Source organism: Pinus tabuliformis, chromosome J (assembly GCF_031772625.1).
Source record: "Pinus tabuliformis cultivar Carrire ecotype Pingquan chromosome J, CPIR1, whole genome shotgun sequence".
In the NCBI taxonomy this organism is placed as follows: domain Eukaryota; kingdom Viridiplantae; phylum Streptophyta; class Pinopsida; order Pinales; family Pinaceae; genus Pinus; species Pinus tabuliformis.
In genome coordinates, this window is record NC_142295.1 from 182,904,610 (window position 1) to 182,917,679 (window position 13,070).

Sequence of the window (13,070 nt, forward strand, 5' to 3'; positions counted from 1 at the left end):
AGAACAAGTGGCTGATACAAAACATTTCCTTTGTTATCTGAGTTGTCATAGATATGATAATGATTATTTTATAGATCATCTTGGAGAAAAGAGATCTATTGATTTGACATGTACGCATGATGATGTGTTTTATAATGATGATTTTCCTCAGTTTGATAAGTATGATGATGCTTATGTTCTCCAAATGGAAGCTAATCTTGTAGACAAACCAGCAGTTGGTTTGTGGAAGGAGGAAGTTCACTTTCAGTAGTTCGAGTATAGTGATCAACTGTTACATATCAGCCATGGAAGTGAGGAGGAAAGTGCATCAAATTTTGAAGTAAGTGAAGGATCTTTTCCTTTTTGCTTTACTTCATTTCAGTTCATCCGAGACAACTTTCATGCAATCAGAAATCAATCGTCGATAAGTTTTGATCTGGACCAGCTTGAGGGCAATGAGATCCTTGTTCAAGACTTCTCATATCTAGATTTGCAGCCCCTGAATTCCATTGATTTTCATGTTGTATATGAAGACTTGGAAGCTGGAACATATCATCAAATGATGCAAGATGATTCTGTACCATTTTGTTTTGAATCATTTTGGCGTTTGAAGGGAAATTTGCATAGTAAATCTTCAATAAAGGATGAGCAGCCTGTAAAAAATCATGCAATCTCATCGGAACCAATAGAAAATGGGTTGCAGTAGTGTTTTCAAGTTTTTCATGATCCAATAGTTGATGTCTTGGATGATGTCTACAGTCAAAGTCCTTCTCCATTAGCTAACTGTGAGCTTGGAAAAAGTATTGATGCAAACTTGATCCGGCAGCCGGTTTCTATGTCATTTTAAGCAGGAATCTCGTCACAAAGCTCAAATGAAAGTTTGCATTCATGGTATGAGGAGAAGCAAAGTAATCCATGGAATGAGCTATGTCCCAGTACACATGAATTTCAAGATCCTTATGTAGTATTTTGGAGTTAGATAGAGAATCCATATTATTCAACGGATCTGTTTACAAGTTTTCATTGGAGTTTCCTTTCAGTAGTTCTCTTTTGTTGTTCATAAGAAAGCACTTCTGAGAATTCAAACAACAGCCAGAATAGTTACCTGGTTGCATTGGTTGCTTCATTTCACCTAATCAGGTGATGAATGGAACAGTTAGAGTAGGTTTTAATGAATAAGCTCCATTTTGAACAACTTTTCTAGTTTGTTGGTTGTGTTTTAGTATTGAGTCAGTTTCAAGTCAGTTTGTGTCTTTGAGTCATCTTTTTTGACTCTGTTGCCCAATGGATGAGGCACTAATCTACATGTTCGCAGAGATCTACGGTGTTCTTGGCACCTCCAAGGAGCTACCATCCCCAATGGAGCCAATGTTAGTGTCAGTCTCTGAAACCTTCCACTAGTGACCAAACATGCTTTTACAAAGTGGTATTAGGGTGTCAAAGCCAAATTTTGTCATTTCACTGAGTCTTCAAGTAAAATTTGGTCACTAGGTATTAGGTCTAGGATTTGTTTTCACTCCTTTGAAAGTTTTCCAAGTGTCGGTCCATGTCACCATTCAGATGAGTGTACCATCATTCAAAAAGTTGTCATCATCATTTTAGGTTCCAATGGGTTATTTTACACCTTGTTCGTGCCTCAGTTGTACTTAGGTAAGGCTCATTTCCCTCTCCTAGGGTTTTGATGGTAATTTTTCTTGGATGGTCAAATCATCAAAAAAACTTGTACCCTGATGCTCATGCACCTTCCCCTATCCTTAATATACCTTCTTATGTGCTTCCCATAACTGATATCCCTCAAATTCATCATTTTCCCACAAACCCTAGCCTATTGCTACAATTTGACAATTTTCTAGGCTAGGCCTGAGTTTTGCCCTTTTCAACCCCTTCCCGTCACTCAATATTTGAAATTCCACATTCCCCTACTTCCTAACATCCCTCCCTATTGTCCAAATTTTTCTCAGGAATTTAGAAGCCCCTTATCCCTTTCATTTCCCTTCATTTCTACAAAACCCCTATTCCACATATCGGGATAGGTTTTATTTAAATGATGTTTCTGAGAAATAGAAGATGAATTTGACAAAAGTGAGAGAGGTTTTTTTCCATAATTGACCCAAGAAGAAAAAAATATTTCAGATTTTACAAAAGTTTCATGGTTTGGGATAAATGTTGAAAACATCATTTGCCTTAGGAGGGTTGATGCACCTCTAGAATGACCTTGATAAAATCAATTTTTCTCCTAGATGAAATGACAAAATGACACTCTTGATGAGTCAAATGCTAACTAGACACAAATCGATTTCCAATGAGAAATCATGAGATCAATTTGGAGTTGAGGAAGACCTTCAAAAGTTGACTACAACAACACTCTGCATTTAGGTAGCCTCATTCTGCACATTTTTACTAGTCTTTTGAGATTAGACTTTTGACAGGGCAAATGAACTCCAAATTGAAAAATTCAAGATGTTTTGGAGATTAGACTTGATGTGTGTTCCAACGAGCTATATGAATCTCAATCACACTAAGGGTAAAGCCTATAAAAGTGGATGTGAAGCGGTGCTACGCACCTCGCCAATGGCACTACGCATAGAGCCAGTTTGCCAAAAAATCCAGTTTTCGCCTAGTTTCACTGCCAGTTGACTTTTTCTCTTTTCATGGATAGATTTATGATTGTAATTAATGCCATGGCATGTAAATTTAATTTTGAAATGATTTTAGAGGGCATATTCATCAGTTTGAGTTGGTTTGGGGGTCAATGAATCAATTTCCTTGCTTATAGAGGCAAGTTGTTCCACTCCCTGTATTCCTGCTCCTTGTTTGGAAATGGTTGTAACAATTACTTATCTCTTGGATTTGACCCTTGATGGTTATAATAGGTGTTTGTATTGTCTATATTATGTATTTTTTATTCATTAGCAAAAGTTGGACTCTCGTGGATGCTTTGAGCTACATTGTACATCTTTACAGCAGTTTGGCAAGGAAATAAACCACGATTTGCAGCTATTTTTATGGGATTCTTGTGGTGATGTGTTTTTCATAGTTTCTTCTTCTATAGTTAGTTTTTATCATGTGTTATGTGTTCCAAAATTTAATTCATTCTTCTAACTAAATGAAATCAAGATAGATAGGTAGAATACGTTGGTTGCAATGCCCTACCTTGGGAATCCATTTAGTTTTGATGTTTTCTACTGTTTGACGAGGACTCATGATATTTGCATGCCATCCTTAGCTCCTCACCAGTCTTAGACCTACCATCTCACTCAATTTCAAGTGCTAAAACACCTACCTACCTCAACCCATAGAACACTCTGCATTCCTGACTTGATTTCACAAACCCAAAGATGTCTGCTCCATTTGATCCAGCAACAAAACCATCAAAATCAACCAAAAAACCCTAGAGGTACTATACCTAGCCTAAAATCCATATTTGATACAGTCATATCAACTGAGATTGACAAGGAGAGAATCCTCTTTGGACTTGGTAGGGTTAGCTACCAGGTTAAACTTGGTTTGTAGTTATCCTAGGATTGCCTTCTTACAGCCTGAGGTCAATCTAGGCTCTAACAACAATAACATCAAATGCATGAACAAGGTTGATATCAGGAACAAGACAATGTTTCTTTTATTGTAGATAACTATAATCAAAACATAAAAAGAGTTCACCTGAGACTTCCTCTTCTGGCTCCAAGCATAACTGTCTTCCATGTCCATCTAGTCACGGTCTTCAAAAGGCTCCTTCCATAATCAACACAAGTATATCTGCCACAAGTGAAAGGATATCAACTCTCAAGGAAATAAGGGTTTCCTAAACTTGGGTAAGTGCTTGAAGCACAGGGATCTTCAAACTTGATCAAGGGATAATCTCAGCAGAGTAATTCTATATTTTCTCTCCTCCTTTAGGCCTTCCCATTGATGTCCTTTTATACTTCTCCCAAAGTAGTTTTTTAGTTGGGAAATAGTTGCGAATAGTTGGGCCATGGGTACTACATCGCAACTCGGATGCCAGTATATAGGATGTCGTTGCAAACGAATGTAACATATAATGTGGAATGGTGTCAACTAGCAGCAACAAGAGCAACTAACAAACGAACCAAAGAATGCTGATGCAATCCGGGGTCTTCACCGACCGTCGTGGTACATTTCTACATAATGGGAATAAATGCTGTAAAGTCGACCATGTAAGAAATCATTTGATTACCAGTCATTGATGTATATCGTTAACAAATGTGAGACTACTCACCGATAATGATAATGAGAGTCAAGGTAGCCAGTATAATCTAACAAATGTGAATAGATGAGTTGAAGTCGAACACCTGTAAGAATCTATCAGTCAGGAGATAATGATGGTTTCACACTGTTGATAGCGAAGGATCTGTTGCTGATGACTGCAAACCCAAAGGTACTACCAAATGGACTCTAGGCCTTTTCCCTAGAGTAATGATTCGTAGTCGATAGGGAAAGATCCACTAGAAGGAAGGCATTAAGGCATCCTTCATCAATCTAGCATGATAACCCGTAGGCCAATAATGTCGAAGGAATCGGATGAAAAAGATGTAGTAACCCGACCAAAGCACGTTTCCAGCATACACAGGATGTAGCTAGCACATGATAGAAACCCTCTGAACCAAACAATAATGAAAGCTAACACAAGGGTGAGGAATCCACCAACAGGGTCAAATGGAAACCAAGGCACTGCATGAATCCCAATGTGTAATTATGTAAGCTAATGTCGAACACAAGGGAAACCACTCAGTCAAAGACCCATGATAATGATTGATGATGAGCACAAGGTGACCTATCAATAATGAAAATAGGGGCACGGTATGGATCTAGGCCTATCCTAAGAGTAAGATGTCATCGTTGATAAGGACAAGACCTGCTAGCAAGAAGTCAATGGAGACCTTCTCAAACCGGCACGAGTAAAGGACCAATATAACTGATGTGATGATAGACAAGACACTGACAATCAGGGATGGCCGACTGGAAAATAGATCAAGAAACACCGCAGAGAGGCCGACTCAGGCTTACTTCCCTTGAATAAAAGCACGACTCAATGATGACCATGTGGCATCATATGATGACTCCATATAAGTTTGTCATGCAGGAGGCACGAGTTAAATCTCCATATGATTGGAAGAGATAACCAATCAGAGGAGAACTAACTATATAACAAGGTTAAGGCGTACCTAAGTCAAGCTAAATCCCACCCAAATGGACGAGATACTTTGTTCAAGGGTGACACGATTGACTCTAGCTGCCAAAAATAAATGAAAATGTTGTCCCGTTCCCACTCTTTTTTGGAATATATAATTTTCTTTTCCTTTTTCTTTAAGCTAGAAAAAGAATAAAAGAATGCTATAGTATAGTGGAAAGAACAAGTGTCAGTGAAACACACGATCTAGTTCCTGAGATGGGAACATTCCTATGCTTAAAGCAGGGAGGCGAAACTGCTCAGGGACACTCAAAGGGATATTCCTTCCACGGGTCTGAAGGTGTGTCAAGTTGCAGAAGATAAGGGATTGCAAGTTTGATTTTTGCAGAAGACATGGTCAAAAAGTGGCTTAAACATGAGTCCAAGTAAAGCCAAATCAAGGCCAAAAGGTGCAAATGGTCAAAATACAATGTAGTAGTACAACTCAACACAAAGGAGCCTCTAGGGTATAAGGCCGGAATGAAGTGAAGAAGGAAAGAGGAATGAATCTTCAACGCACAAGTCATGGGGGGACTAGAGAGGACTCTTGAGCATACTCAATGAAGCAACATGGGCAACCAATGTCAGTGAGGTGTTAACTACAATGCCCATGAAAAGGATGGCTCTACCATCATGTCATGATTTAAAAAATCGGCAAGTGAAGATGGTTTATGAACCATAACACGATGGGATCAACCCTATGACATGTGTATTGACAAATGGAGGCTAGTATGCAAAATGCAACAGAAAAATGGCTTCCCTAACCTATATGTCAGTGAGTAAATTCTAATTGCCATGATGGGTCAGCAGTCATGGAACCGACTTGAAGTTTTCGAAAAAGCGTCCAAAATGTCTTGAAAAATGACACATTCTCGACAATCCAAGCTTCCAAGTTAAAAGATACATGAGACTAAAAAAAATCAATTTTTGAAAAAATTTTACATTTTCAAAGCTTATAAAATGGTTTTTTGACTTACCATTGTTGCCATTTGTGCTGATAGCAAAAGTTGTGGAGTAAAAGAAGCAAGCTTGCCCCTCAAAGAATTCGACCATTCAAATTGACTCAAAATAACCAGCTAACCCCCAAATCTAGCTTGCATCCATTTGTGATTGTTTTTAGAAATTTAAATTGAGGTTCTACCATTGGAAATTATGTTAAAAATTCCGGCGTGGCATATATCCGTGTTGGTTATGAGAAACCCGTGTATACGAAGGCCCTACATGCAACTGTGTATGAAATGGACCCATGTATACACGGTTTGAATTTAAAACATAAAAATCTAATAGTTAAACTTGATTTTCTTTTAGGATGACAGGCCTTGGATGCCTTGAGAGGATGCGAATTATTAAAATTCTTCAAAATGCCAAATATGAAGGCAAACACCCGCTTGCTTGAAATTTTAATCTTCTATTGGAGTGTTGAAGATGATGCCCATTATTGATCAAATGCCTTTAAGGATATAGATAGAATATATTTATTTTATCATTGGACTCTCCCAAAGAGGAGAAGTGGTGCATTCAATTAGACAAACACGAGGTAGTATTTCAGTGGAATACTACGTGCATATATATTTTTTGGGGCGTCTGAAGAAGATTGGAAGCCAAATTCCAATCAAACATGTAGAGAGTTTGTCCTTGAGGATCATACTATTCACCATAGCCAGGGTAAACGGATCAGCCTCACTGCAACAAGCATCACTACTATCGATAAGCTTGGTCGTAGATTGTCTCACTACTATGCTTGATCGGTGTACACCTCTTCTGACCAATACGAAGAGTCAACTATCCTCCATTTAGAAAGGACAGACCAAGAACTTCATATATGGGACCATTTTGTGCTCCTTCTTCTTTCAGAAGGTTCCAGGGTTACGTCTTAGAGTATCAGTTCCAATCAGTAGCCCCCGAGATCCACAGATGAGTAGGTGGGCCAACCTGATGAAACACCCTGGAGGCGGAGACGTACCGAGGACTAATTTTGACAATGACTTCTTCTCCTGGTGGGAGCAGCTAATCATTCTTGTGGATGAATATCCCTATGATGGCATGGATTTCAGGGGATATCTGGATCTGGTGTTGCCACCAGACACAACGTGGGGAGTGTTGTTGGGAAAAGTATCTATTCAGAACGCCCCTATCCCACTCTAAGGTGTGACAGTGCCTTAGCAACAAACAAGGAAAACTATTTTCGTATTCTTCTTTATGAAATGTAAACGAAGAGGAAGGATGAACTAACCTGTGCCTTGCGCTAGTTTGTTGATCCAATCGCTCTCCTCTTTGTTTGCTTCCCGCTACCTGCTCCCTTACTCGCCCAGCTTCACCAAGTTCCTGCAAGATCACAGAAGAGGAAAACTACACAAAGACATAGATTTACATTCATAAATAGCTTAGGATCAGATTTAAGCTAAACATGCAAATATAACAAAACATCATTGATACACAAGCATGTAGTAGAAACTCAAATAGTTTTATTGATATAATAAGAAAGTCCAAGAGGAGATACAACCAAGTGAGTCCCGATCCAGCATCTACCTCCCAGCAAAGGAATCCCTTCCTCACCTCCAACAAATCATAAATCACCCAATGCACTAATCTCAATCTCAAAACCAACAACAATTCTTTGCAAAGTACAAAATTCCAGCCTCTCGATCTCTGGGATGAGGGATCCATATATAAATGTAAGCAGAGAAGATGAGTCAGCTTATGTTTTGAATTGTGGCTTCTCTCTGTCAGTTCTTGCTTCCACTTGGAGACTGAGAGCCTCTTACTCATCACTGGTCGAATTCAGTGAGGCAAGTGTCATTGGAGAAGATTCTGGAAGCTTCCATTGTCTTTCCACCTCGTTGAATGACTTTGCCATTTGTCATTTCCCGCTCAATGCACCCTAGTAGTGCATTCACCTACGTTGCAACGCACCTAGCCAGTGTATTTGGGTGCTTTGCAACGCAGGCAGCTAGTGGAGCATCTGAATTGATCCTGATTTGACTAGTTTTGAGCAGTTTCTGGTGGAGAACTTCTGGGAGAAGCTGTAATTTGTTGACCTTATTTCTTTAGGAGCTGGAACCACATCTTTAGGGACTTAGGATCCCTTAGTTTATGGACATTTCATGCTTATAGCTGTAAGGCACAAAAATGTCTATAACAGGGAGAGATAGGTAACCATTTTTTTTTTTAAGTTTTGTCAATTTTGATTATTTTTATGTTTTTCAAATATGAAAATGAACTTAAAGATATTTTTGATGGGACTAAATGACTGATATAATGATCATGTTCCAGATGTGGGTCTAGTATGACCAGACAGATTTCCGCATCATAGACATCATGTAAGAGGTGCCGAAGAGGCAGCTGTGGAGACTGAGAGAGTCTTATACGCAGTCCAGTGAAACTTGGTGAGGTTGACCCACCGGGTACCGATGGAGGCCGTAGAAAATATACTAGAGGATATGTAGTGCTACATGATAGGAGTGCCATGCCACTGGGTTCGCCTTTTTCGGTGTGTGGCCAAAGCAGTGGTCACCTATTTAGCCACTCATCCTGAGCCAGGTCATTAGATGTACTGGACATGATTATGCACATTTTATTCCCGATTTTGTGTATTATTTTTGACACACTTTATGTACACACGGGCGATTTTATGGTATATATATACAGTTCCAACTTTTGATGTTTGATTTTGTCTTGATTAATGAATGATGTGCCAATCTAAATATGGATTAGCGATAGAATTTGCGAATGAATTATCAGATCGTGGAATGTGCAAATAAGTAATATAAACAAATAATCTTTGCAACACCCTCACTCTCAAATATTGGCGATATAAAAAAGGATTCCAAACCCGATAGATGTTATTCAATTGTGACACTATTAGTTTTGAATCAAGATAGACTACCAACGAATCGATTCCATAAGAAATAGCTTCAGATAGTAAATTAATGACCATAGTATACTCAGCCATATTATTTGACGCAGGTCCAATATGTACTCCCATTGATACCATCAACTGACTAGTTCGATAGTAAATCATCCAAGCTACGGAAGTGAGGTTTTGAGTGTGCTGACTAGCACCATTGGCGAATCCGGAATAGATCAAGTCATCCATCAACACCTGCCAAAGCAGATCAAAAAGTGTCAATATCATGAAAAATCCCGATAAAATATGTAAAAAAATACAAAATATATACAGAAGCCATTGCTCCATCGTAACCTAGGCAAAGTACTTCTTGAGGTAGATCCCATTTCGAGGCTCTGCTAACTTGTTCCCTTCAAAATTGACTAATTGATAAGCCCCTTTTTCTAAAACTTGTTTCACTATGAAGGGATCGTACCACATAGACTTGAATTTTCCTACCCCCAAGGCATTTTTATCTTGGTCATAGACCTAGACAAGGTCGCCTTCATAAAAGACTCGAGGATGGACAGCTCTATCGTACTGAGTTTTAACCCTCTTCTTATGAGCCTCATTGATTGTGACGACATCCCGACACTGCTCATCGAGATGTTCCAAATGAAGGAGGCACTCTTCGAGACTAGAGGTCTCTGGAAGGAGCTCAGTAGCTAGCTTAAGAGATGGAATTTCGCATTCAATAGGAAAGATAGATTCCAACCTGTAAACTAACTAAAAATGTGTAAAACCAGTGGCAATCTTTACTGAAGTTCAGTACGCCGACAGAGTCGGAGACAACATGAGATGGAAATTGGAGTGATTTTTGTCAATTTTCCTTTGCAGGAACATCTTGAGGGACTTATTCACAGCTTCTACTTGGCCATTGTCCCGAGGATAATATAGAGACAAATGCTCCTGCTGGAAGCCCAATTTAAGAGACAATTCGAACATCAGTTGGTTCTAGAAATGACTGCCATGATCAGTGACAATCTCTCTCGGGATATTGAACCGTGAAATAATCAAATTGAAGAGGAACAATGTTGTTTTTTCACTATCATTTTTATAAGTGGGCATGGCCTAAGCCCACTTCGTAAAGTAGTCTACAACCACAATAATGTACTTTTGATTCGCTGATGAAGGCAGATTACAAGTAGTAAAGTCAATAGCCCACTTTGTAAAAGGACTGACAATGATAACAGGGAAAAGAGGATCTGGATGTGCATGCATATTCCGAGTATAAAGTTCACAAGGGTGGCAACATTTGACCGCTTCAATACAATCTTTGAAAATTGAAGGCAAAAAGTATCCAGCACAAAAGATTTTCTGGGCTGTAACAATCCCGAAAATATGACCACCACAAGCTCCATCGTGGCAATCATTAAGCACGGACTCTGCTTCCTCTAGGGTTAAACAATGCCTAAGGACTTAATCAACCCCTTGGCAATATAATGTATCACAAATAATCACAAAGTTCTTAGCCAGATGATGTAATTTTTTACGTTCATCATTGGAGGCAGCAGGAGGGAACTTCGAAGTCTGGAGATAGATTATGATATCTCCATACTAGGGATCTTGTGAACAGATGAGGAACAAATGTTTGTCAGGAAAACTTTCCTCATAAATAGTGTCTTCTCCACAAGGCAACTCGAAAATTAGTTCCGCAAAAACCAATGATTTCTTAGACTTGGCCGATAAGAACTCGAGATCAAATTCTTGTAAAATAAAAATCCATCGATTGTATTTTCCCCCAATCAATCGCCTACTAAGGACAAATGGGAAAGGATTGACCACCGCTAAGACAAATGTTTTGCATAGAAGAATATAATGGTGAAGCCGCTGGACAACATGGAAAACTGCCAAGGCTAATTTCTCAACCAGAGAATAGCGTAGTTCAGGGCCTACAAAGCCTCGACTCAAGTAGTAAATGACATTCTCCATGAGAGAATCATCTTCCTGAACCAGAACCATACTTATGGTTGATTCTGCAGCTACAAGATATAAAAGGAAATCTTTACCATAATCCGGTGGACTCAAAATCGAGGCAGAGATCAACACTTTCTTTAAGGGATGAAGAGATCATTGCACAAAGTCATCCCATAGAAATGGAGCTCCTTTCTTCAGTAAATGAATTAGTTATCTCAGCATAGTTTGCTATAAACCATCTCAAGAAATTTTCCTTCCCATGAAGACTTTGAAGTTGTCGAATGGAAGATGGGGGAGGCAACTGAACTATTGCCTCCACCTTGAAGGGATCAACTTGAATCCCTTCAGTTGACACAATGAACCATAACTACTGCCCAGATGTAACCATGAAAACACATTTATTTGGATTCAATCAGATCTTGTAAAATTGACATCTCTCAAAAACCAATCAAAGGTGACCAGGATGATCGATTCTCTTTTGAGAAGGAGCAGCTAAATCATCTAAGTATGCTTCCATGACATTCTTGATGCTATGGAAAGTGAATGACATGGCCTGCTAGAACGTGGCTCCAGCATTTTTAAGACCAAAAGGCATCTTTTTGTATGCAAAGGTACCCCAAGGACATATGAAAGTTGTTTTATGCTAGTCTTCGGGACAGATAGATATCTGATTATAACCGGAGAATCCATCCATGAAGGAAAAAATCTCATTACCTGCACATTCATCAACTATGTGATCAATAAACAGTGTGGGATAATTATCTTTCAGACAAGCTTTGTTCAAATCCCTAAGGTCAATGTATACACAGATCGTTCCTTGTTTTTTATCAATCGGGACTAGATTAGAAACCCAATCCATTAGAGGAATGGGGTATATGAAAGCTGCCTTGAGTAGCTTCTAAACTTTAGGATAAGACCAAGCAAATACATTGTGAAACTCTTTAAAGAGGTCGGTCTAAATTTGAATCTCTTCAGGGGAACACTTGTCTCCGATGAAGACATTTTCTATCACATTAGGGTTCCTAGAGATGTTTATCGATACTGTTTTTGAAATGACTGACATGTTACCTTTGGCATGAATGTGTTCTAGAGCAAAAGGGTTTGACACCATACAAACATCACTAATAAGCAGATTGGAAAACCTTGACTCGACTTCTTGCAATGGGGGAAGAAAATATGAACGATGGTGTAAGTCTTCCCAAGGTCGATCTACACCCATCATTACTTCTAAGATTGCTTCCTTAGATGGTAAAACCATATCTAAGCAATCCATAGCAGAAGTAGAGTCAAGGGTCCAAGCTGAGGCCACATCACCATCTAACTCTTCCTCTAAAAAAGGAGTAGGATGGTCATCTGTAGAGTTAACGATAGACTGATATCTAAGCTCTGCTATCGACATAGGGAATGTCATTCCACCAACTTGTCCTTGATCTAATGTGGTAGTGGGCAAAGGCATGCTCCAAGGGTCTGAAAAAGAACGAGTCTGTAAGAACTCTTCCCGTGAAGACTCTCTAGAGGATGAAATGACATTTATTCTAGCTATAAGAGAGGGAAAATAAAATGTACCCATCAATGAAGAATACATCCCAACTCCTAGATTCTCGATAGGTTGACGGGGGTTATCCACCAACAGAACAATAGAATCCAAATTTGCTCAAGGGGCAACTAGAGAATAATCCATTTGATCAACCTTAACAATTTTCCCCTCGTGAGGAAAGAAAAGGACTCGAAATAGAGTCGAAATGATGACATCCATTTCATAAATCCAATTTCATCCTAAGAGGAGATTGCAATCTATGTTGGCATCAATGATTTATACTTTGATGTTAACGACCTTTCCTTCAACAATATAGGAAAGGTTGCAATAATCCCGTGTGGCCTATGAGAATGACCATCAAATGATGTCAAGAGTTTAGGTGAAGGAACAGCCGAAGGCGATCCAATGGCCTTCCAACAAGATATCGACATGACAAACGTGGAAGCGCCCTCATCAACAACGGTTCAAAAAATGTTGGTTTTCCTGTAAGTAGACTTTATTTGAAAAGCCATATGATGAGGGAGTTTCCTTTTGACATTGCGCATGTCAAAAGTGAGCACTAA